At 39.8% G+C, this 9765-nt stretch overlaps 1 long non-coding RNA gene across 1 annotated transcript; it reads left to right on the top strand.

Moving 5' to 3' along the window:
* The first annotated feature begins 7197 nt into the window (after nucleotides 1–7197).
* Nucleotides 7198–7602, top strand: LOC112846604 (uncharacterized). Its single transcript, XR_003219635.1, has 2 exons — nucleotides 7198–7249; nucleotides 7407–7602. It is a non-coding gene; the product is annotated as an uncharacterized LOC112846604 (long non-coding RNA).
* Nucleotides 7603–9765: the final 2163 nt, after the last annotated feature.

Here is a 9765-nt window from a genome sequence, read left to right as displayed (position 1 = left end):
ACAGGTCTAACAAGAACAGAAGTTGAATGAAAAACACAAAACACTGGGCAGAAGACCCAGGACCATGACACATGAAGGCAATCCATTTCTTCCACTTCTGTGAAAAGGCGTCTCCTTTAGACCTTTTCCAAAATCTCATCCTCTCATAAAGATTTCCTTTATATACCCATTCTTGGAGCTATTTTTTTTGTAACCAACAATGAGTCTTTTCTTTTTTTACCACAACATCCTCTTTAATTACTCCAAGATACAGCACCATGGGATCTACAGGGATTTTGCCACCTATTTCCTTCCTTAGAATTAGACATGTATCGTCCCAAAATATTTGAACTTTATTTCATGTCCAAAGATTTTGTGAGGGGGTGTCATTCATGTGACCACATTGCCTCCTGCTGCTGTGACTCATGTTGCTTTTAAGTTGTAACAAAGACACAAATTAAATTTTTTCCAACCAAATTCTCTTCAGTCTTTTGAGCTTGTGTGTCACCCACATAGAAGATAAATTCTCCTTTGTTATTTGTATGTCTAGTTCTTTTTTGTTTTAATGTAGGTATTACTCCTTTGTGCTTCTGGAGGCCTTGGTATATTTTTCCTATTACTCTGTTTATATGTTTCAATCTTTATATATACACTGTGATGCTAATAAAGAAATAAATGAACAAAAAAGAAAAACAATATTATGATGATGTAATAGGGAGAAAGGAGGAGGCACAGCTCCTCCTCCTGATACTTGTATTAAATGGCTCCTCCAGCGACTTTTCTCGAAATCAGTTCTTAGTTCACATCGACATCATGCTGGTGATTCTCTGTGCTCTCATCACTGCTCTAACATGTAAAGAGTCTGAAATATACTGAAGAATAGATCTCATGTTAGATTTAAATGTCGGTGTGTTTCTCTTCACTTCATGTCTTCTTGTTGTTTGCAGGTGTGAGTGGTGTGACGGTGCTGACACAGAAACCTCCTGTTATATCAGTGAGGAAAGGAGAGACAGCCACCATGGACTGTAACCTGGGGACTGTTATTAACACTGTCTATTGGTATAAACAGATTCCAGGAGGAAGTCCTCAGTTTGTGCTGTATTTTTATCATAGCTATAGTTCTCCAACCTATGGCTCTGGGTTCTCCTCTCCAAAATTCACATCCACTCATCAGTCAACAAAAGATTATTGTTTGATCATCAAAAATGTGGAGGAGGGAGACTCTGCAGTTTATTACTGTAAGACATGGGACAGCTCTGTTAGTGAATACGCATCACAGTGATTTACACTGTGACAAAAACCTCCTCACTGATACTTCTGCTTTTCATGCTCATTTTTTCACATGCTGACAAAAGACCCATTCAACAAACTCAGTGTAAACCCACCACCTTCAAATAGTGTGTTTATTGTTATTTTTGATTTATTTTAATGTTCATCAATGAAAACCCACCAACTTTCGAGAGTGTTTTTATAAACACTGAATTACTCTTTTTGATACATTTTAGCAATCATCACTGAAAGCATATAAAATATCAAGGAATATGACGACCACCAACAACACAAGTTGTCACATATATATGTACACAATGATGTACATGTTTTTAAATAACAGCAATTTGATAAATGATTGTCTAAAATTCTGATAACTGTCCCATTCTAGCTGCAGTAAATCACATTAATCAACCTAAATAGATACTGTTAAAGTTGCACAATATTTCATATGAAGCGAAAATGCAGCAAAATTAAATTTTATCTGTTACTTGCTTCTCACTACAATTCTTTTCACTTCTCAGCTGAATAGTAAAGGATGTTTACACCTCACACTGACAACATGCTGGGGACTGTCTGCTCTCTCATCACTTCTCTAAAATGTAAGATGTTCTTCTCATCTGTTTCATAACCCATCTTTTTGGAGAAAGACATTTCACACATGTTCTTTCTGTGTTTGTTGGCAGATGCTAATGCAGTGTTAGTGTTTATTCAGATACCTGCTGTCCACTCTAGGTAAAGAAGGTGTTCTCAGCTGCAACACAGAGAAATGGTTGAATTATGTTAGATGGTCTAAACATTAGTTTCTTTTTTTTTATTGATATTTCACATTTAATTACAACAGCAACTGAGCAAAGTGCTGCATAAAAATACAAAATAACTAGTACCAAATAACTTATAATATTAGTACCAAACACCAAATACCAAATAAATATCTAAGAACTCTCTTACTGTATTAAAAGCCAATGAATGCAAAAGTGTTTTAAGATGAGATTTAAAAAGATTGACAGCAGGAGCCTGTCTGATGTGTAAGGGTAGATCAGGTGTAGGCAACTCCAGGCCTCGAGTGTCAGTGTCCTGCAGGTTTTAGATGTGTCCATGAACCAATACGGCTGATTCAAAATGCCAAATGACCTCCTCAGCATGTCTTGAAGTTCTCCAGAGGCCTGGTAATGAACTAATCAGTTGATTCAAGTGCGTTGACCCAGGGTGATGTCTAAAACCTGCAGGACACTGGCCCTCGAGGCCTGCAGTTGCCTATCCCTGGTGTAGATTATATCACAGTTTAGGCGTTACAACCCCAAACGCTCGATCTTCTCTGTGAACCAGCCTCGACCTTGTTATGGCTAAAAGCAAAAGATCATTTGATCGACAAGATCTAGAGGGCACACAAGGCTGTAAGAGGTCAGACAAATATCCCGGAGCCTGTCAATTCAGGGCTTTGTAAGTCAACAATAAAATTTTAAAATCAATTCTCAAGTGAACAGTGAGCCAGTGAAGATAGCAAGCACCGGAGAAATATGTTCACATCTATTGGTTCGTGTCAGAAGACGAGCTGCAGCATTTCTCAAAGTCAATGAGAAATGTCAATGTTGTTTTCCAATGAAGTTTTAATAAAGGTATTATTCCCTTTGTGCTTCTGGAGGCCTTGGTATAATCTTCCCATTTTTCTGATTTTATGCTTCAATTAGAATATATAGATTATGACGCTAATTAAGAAACAAATGAAGAAAAAAGAAAAAAATATGATGATGTAATAGGGTGAAAGGAGGAGACACAGCTCCTCCTCCTCTTAGTTGTATTAAATGGCTCCTCCAGCACCTTTTCTTCAAATCAGTTCTTCGTTCACGTCGACATCATGCTGGTGACTCTCTGTGCTCTCATCACTGCTCTAACATGTAACCACTTTGAATTATATTGCGCACACATATACTAACGTCCGTGTGTTTCTCTTGACTCCATGTCTTCTTGTTGTTTGCAGGTGTGAGTGGTGTGACGGTGGTGACACAGAAACCTCCTGTTTTATCAGTGAGGAAAGGAGAGACAGCCACTATGGACTGTAACCTGGGGACTGTTACTAATGAACCTGCTTGGTGATATAAACAGATTCCAGGAGGAGTTCCTCAGTATGTAGTGAGGTTTCGTCATGACTGGAGTACTCAATACTATGGCTCTGGATTTTCTTCCCCAAAATTCACATGTACTCATCAGTCAACAACAGATTATCGTTTGATGATCAAAAATGTGGAGGAGGAAGACTCTGCAGTCTATTACTGTAAGACATGGGACACCTCTGTTAAGGAGTACGCATCACAGTGATTTACACTGTGACAAAAACTTCCTCACTATTACTTCTGCTTTTTGGGCACAAACTCAGTGCACCATATAAACAATTAGTTCTTAAACATTGCTCTTTTAAATGTATTCATTGTATTTCTTTCTTTATTTCCACTTTCACTTTAAATAAACAAAGGACCAAAATATACAAATATTATTCACACATGAAACCTCACATCATCAGCTTTTAATATTATTGTACTGTAAAACATGTTTGATGAAAAACATTCTCAACATATTAACTGGTTAATCTGATTTCAAGCCACAGTAAGAAGAAAAATGAGACCAAACAAATCACCTTTATATTACAGTTCATTAATTCACTAATTCACGCTTCACTAAAATTCAGTCAAAAAATAAACAAGACTCAGATCAGCTAGTTGCAGAGAATTATTATTTTGAATCAGCTTTAGTTCATCAGAAGCATGTTAATGAGGTAGAAAGAGAATGTAAACATATACAGATAAGGCAATTTCCCTGTGTTTATTTATTTCTATTGCTTTTTTTGTTTGTTGACAGAAGAAAACACAGGGCTTAAATACACAGGGAGTAACGAGGGGATCAGACACAAGAGGAGAGCACAGCTGGGAGCAATCACTCAGGGACATGGAGGAATCATACTGGAAATATTTACAAAGGATGCAAGAATACCAAAGTAAAAGACACAGATTTGACACGAAAATCCAACTGACAGCGAAGACAGAGCGAACATGGGTCACAGAGACAAGGGTAACTAACACTCACAGGGAGACATGACTGACTGGGGAGACACAGGAGATGAACGAACACAGAGACAAGGGTGACTCGACATGAAGCGGTGAACACAGGAACAGCACAGAGAAAACACGGCAGCAGAGACGAAACACAGGCTGAGATAAACACTAAGGGAGGGAGAACTAAGGTCACTGAAAACTTAAAAGGAAACCAAAATCATGAACAACATTGAGATTGAAACAATAATGCTTAGAAAAAGGCAATGTTCACGGTACACATCTTTCAGGATCAGTTTCACCACCTACTATCATAGTGCTGGGGACCCTCTGTGCTCTCATCTCTACTCTAACGTGTAAGATGTTCTTATTGATTTTAAAATTTGTATTTTGAGGTAAATCTTTCACTCATCTTTTTCTATGTTTCTTGGCAGATGTTGACGCAGTGATAGTGTTGACCCAAACACCTGCTGTCCACACAGTTTCTTCAGGTCAACAAACTGTTCTCAACTGCAACATAGAGAGATATGATGGGAATTATGTTAACTGGCATAAACAAGTTCCTGGAGGGGATCCTCAGAAAGTTTTCACTATTCTGGCAGCTCACTTGAATTTGGAACAGGATTCTCCTCAGACAGATTTAATTCTAAATCCTCATCAAATAATGATTCCTAGTTCATAATTAAATGGACAGAGACAGGAGACTCTGCAGTGTATTACTGTCAGACATGGGACAGCTCTGCTAACAGTGGGGTATCACAGGGATTCACACTGTGACAACACCTCCACACTGATACTTCTCCTTTTTAAGACTCTTTCACAACCTCGTAAAAGACACCTCTAACAAACACACCTTCAAATAATGTTGTGGCGGAGGTGTGGTCCCGGGCGCGGCTGCAGGGGAGGAGTGGCGCAGTGAGCTCAATGGGGCGGTGCTGGAGAGGCAGGTGAGAACAGCTGATGGCGTTTGGACTGATGACAGTTTTCCTGCCTTTTTTAGTGAGACGGGAGAGGAGCGGAGGAGAGGCTGGGACTCAGCTGAGACCGGAGCTGTCAGACTGTGTACTGTCACAACAAACCAAAAACTATAAATAAACGTGGCCGCTGGCGACAAAGAACTGTGCGTGTGTGTACACGTGTGAAGTGTATTTCACAAATGTGTTATTTGTTTGTTCATTTTTTCTTTTAATATTTATCATTGAAATCATGAACAAAGCAAACAGGGGAAAATCCACATTATTCAGCCACAACTACTCATATGCAAAATCATATACAAAAAAACAGACCTACATTGTATGCATGTATGTATAAGTAATATAAATTTCGACACCAGATGATAGGTTTGTAGCTTGAACCTATTCGCTGGAACGTTGAAGGCAATGTAATTACACAGCAAGCAAGACACGAGTAGGCAACATTCTTTATGTTTCACGTGCACGGGAGAGAACTGGACAGGCGCCGTTCCTTCGCTTGACCCCAGTTGCTCTCATCCGCTCTCCCGTAACACTGCTCTTTTATTGTGGTTACATGAATATGCATAGGTTCATTAACATATGACCTCTTATATAGGTATACATGTGAACAAAGAATACCTTGTGTGTGTGTGTGTGTGTGTGTGTATGTGTGTATCTGTGTGTGGGGGTCAAACTGTGACCCCAGGAAGACTCCCCAGAGCCGTCCATCTAAACAAAAGGCACTTAGCCTAAAACAGACATAGATACGTTTATCCTACCATAAAACAATAAAACAAGGTACAACCTCTCCCATGCTCCCAGGATGTGGGTGTGAAAGTCAGAGAGCTCTGGAATGCACACAAAGCTTGCAGACTATTAAGGATCAAACCTCTACCAATCTACACCTAATTATAAAACTCTAAGAATATATAAGTAGATATTTCTAAGCATAAATGACAATCACAATACAAATCTAACACCAGACTCAACTCTTAAATAGTTATAAACATACATCCAGCAGCATTAAATGTAAGAAAAGAAGAAAATGTGCGATGTGTGACGATAAGGAAATTTGTATTTAAACTAAAACTGTTCAAGGAACTGCCTGTAATAATTCAAGTCTCTGATGGAGCTCCTCAGCATGTAGAGTTTTTCAATGAGGACAATTCACTTGACTTTGTAACAGGATCCTCCTCAGACCGACTAAATTCTACATCATCATTAGACATTGATTAAGAGTTAAAAGGAGGAGGGTAAGCATTGTAGAGTCTATTGAGTAGAACATAACACAATCATAGTCAAAGGAGTTTGCAAAGAAAAGCGTCTGGACTTCTTTCAGTTGCTTGAAGACGTTTCACCTCTCATCCGAGAAGCTTCTTCAGTTCTAAGGTCAAATGGTGGAGAGTCCCAGATTTAAACCTAGTGGGAGTATCCCCCCAAAGAGGGACAAAAGGACCCCCTGATGATCCTCTAATCGCCTAAGCCAAGGTGTGAAAATGGGTGTGGGTCCCAATCAGCCAGGGTTTCGGGTGAGCTCATTGTGAAACCTGGCCCCACCTTATCATGCGAATTCCTGAGGTCAGATGGCCCAGGATGTGAGTGGGCGTTAAGGCGTCTGGGGAGGGAACTCAAAACTGGATTATAGGGTTTTGGAGCGTGATGTCACGGGGGTGGGCGTGGAAAGGATTTTGGCTTGATCCGCCATTTTCGGGGTCAAAACAAAGCGCAAGCGAAAAGGGAGCGAAGGCACACACAACAGCCATGGTTCGTATTTGCTGTGTGGTCCGCTGCAATGTTCGATCGCACGACCGGCAAGAGAATAAGCTTGAAAATGGTTTATCTTTTCATTCTTACCCAACCTGGAAGCAACATGTGGCAGCTCGTGTATCGATGTTACCAAACGAATGCGTCTAGCCTGGATAGCAGCTGTGAGACGAGCTGATATCCAGTTCTCTTCCATCTCCAAATATCTGTTGGTGTGCTCCAGACATTTTCATTCCGGTAAGTTCTAAATATGTTCATATCACTCTTTATAGCCTATTAGTTTTATTTTCGATGCACTCTGAGGTCATAGCAAATTACAACAAACATCCTACTGAGTGATTTTGCAGAACTACCTTCTATTTATAGAGTTGCTAATTATTTGGCATTATTGCAGCAAACCAGCCAATGAAATGGATGAAACATCATGACTGGGTTCCAGCTCTACACAAGGGACCTGCTTCAAATATACCACCATGCCAATCAGATTACTTCTTCCATGTGAGGGTGAAGAGGTGACCCTTCTGGATAAGATGTTAAAGGTTTGCTGCGTTTGGTGAACAGTGTGGCAGTAAAACCAGGGAAAAATGAAACTTGCTCCGGTTAAATTGCAAACTGTTAATTTGCTGTATAAATAGCGGTATTTTTTCAAAAGATACAGTAAATAAAGTAATGTTAGTAGTGGGTGATATCATGTAAACACTGTCATGATTTTGTGTAAACATTTTGTCATTTGTAAACTATAAATGACATGGATTCTACATTGTAACTGATGTGATGTTCTATAAAGTGGTTTTAATAAAAAAAAAAAGAGGCAAAAATTAGTTTGTTTCTTTATTCAACTTTTGAACAGTGGTACTCAGTCAGTACATATTCAGTAAATACAAATTATTTACATGGCAGTGCACTTCAGGCATAAATCTAGACCCCTATATAAAGTATTATGGGTCATTTCCACAACCCACAGCTTTACTGTGTTCCAGCAAAGTATCCAATAGCAGTGACAACTCCTCCACAGTAGCAGGTGGGATTTTTCTTTTTTGAGGACGGCTCCTTTTACCTGTCAATACGGATGGTCTGTTTATGTTTTGATCAAGAGCCTTTTTTTGGGCGCAGCTGAAGAGAAGTCCATCTTATGGCCAACCTCTGGCTGTATCTTGGTCATATTACCCAGCAAAACCCTGTATGCAGGTTCATCTGTAACAGTCATTGTGCCACGGATCAACACTGTTGCTTCTACATTAAACAGAAGAGCAGTGACGTGGGTGCAGGTCTCCGCGACTCCGGCCATACAGGTGCAGTGGGCGGCTTCAACCTCCCCTGTCATGCTCACAGTGACCCATGGCTGCAATGCTGGTTCATTCAGTCTTTGAGAGTGCAGTACCTGAAACACACACGAAGTTCATTTAAAGACAAGAACTAATGAGCCAAGGCCGACATAAATGTGTTTTATCTACTTTATCATAAATGTAACAAAGTGTTTAGAAAGTTAGCACATACATGCAATTTTTCATTTTTTTTATGCATCCATCTATAGAACACTGCGTGTTATAGTGTAAATCTGCCTGTTCTCTCTCAGAAACCTGCCTGCAGAAAATGAACCTAAAGTATGTAATGCAAGGATGTAATCACTTTCAAGATGGAGAAAGCATAAAGTGACAATTATGGATCACTTAATATGATAAGGAGATTCTGCAGGTCATTAATCAATGTATAAAACTAAAATAAAATGTATTTTTAGTGACGCAGGATACAAACATGGAAGCAAGATGTATAATTAGGATTGTTTATAATAAATATGAATAAATTATTGCAATTTCTTTAACCATAAAGAATAACTAAATCCTTCAGGACAATGTCTCATCAATGCACTGTACTCACTATGTTATCCCTCAAACAGCCTCCACATGTTCTCACTGTAATTTCCCCCTCATGAATGAATTTATGCTGCACTAATCTGAATGTTCAGGGGAAATTCAAACGCATTTTACTCGCAGTACTCGAGCTGACTTACCTTTTTTGAATGACGACTTGTACGCGCTGACTCCACAGACAAGGTACGAAAATATGTCAGGCTACGTCAATAGCGGTTGGTCTTCAAGGTTTCTACTCCACGGCCGTATTTCATACGGGTCCACATTTCCAATGCACGCTATTTTCTGCAAGTACCGCTTCTTCGCCTCTGTACGCAATCGGTCTCTATACAGTCCCTTCTCTTTTGAGCTGCTTTTAAGCACCTTACTTGTAGTCGTCGTTCCAAGACAGTGTGTTTGTTTTGATTCGTAGACCCCGAAAATGGCGTCGCGCTCCCACAATGCATTGTGGCGTGACGTCAACTCCAAAGCCCTATAGATGGCAGACAGTTGGTGTCGTAAACCACCGTCTCTGTTCAAAGATGGTCGCTCACAGTGGACATAGATGGCTTCTTTCACTCCTCTTTCAAACCATCTGTCCTCTCTGTCCAAAATGTGAACATTGGCATCCTCGAAAGAGTGTCCTTTATCCTTTAGATGCAGATGGACTGCTGAGTCTTGTACTGTGGAGGTGGCTCTTCTATGTTGTGCCATACACTTGTGAAGTGGCTGTTTGGTCTCTCCAATGTAGAGGTCTGGGCATTCCTCGCTGCACTGTACAGCATACACCACATTGTTAAGTTTGTGTTTTGGAGTTTTGTCTTTTGGGTGAACCAGTTTTTGTCTGAGTGTGTAGCTGGGTCTGAAGTACACTGGGATGTCATGCTTGGAGAAAACTCTCCT

Source organism: Oreochromis niloticus, linkage group LG4, assembly GCF_001858045.2.
Source record: "Oreochromis niloticus isolate F11D_XX linkage group LG4, O_niloticus_UMD_NMBU, whole genome shotgun sequence".
Lineage (NCBI taxonomy): Eukaryota > Metazoa > Chordata > Actinopteri > Cichliformes > Cichlidae > Oreochromis > Oreochromis niloticus.
The sequence above is the reverse complement of the archived record's forward strand: the minus strand, read 5'-3'. Positions and strand labels throughout refer to the sequence as shown.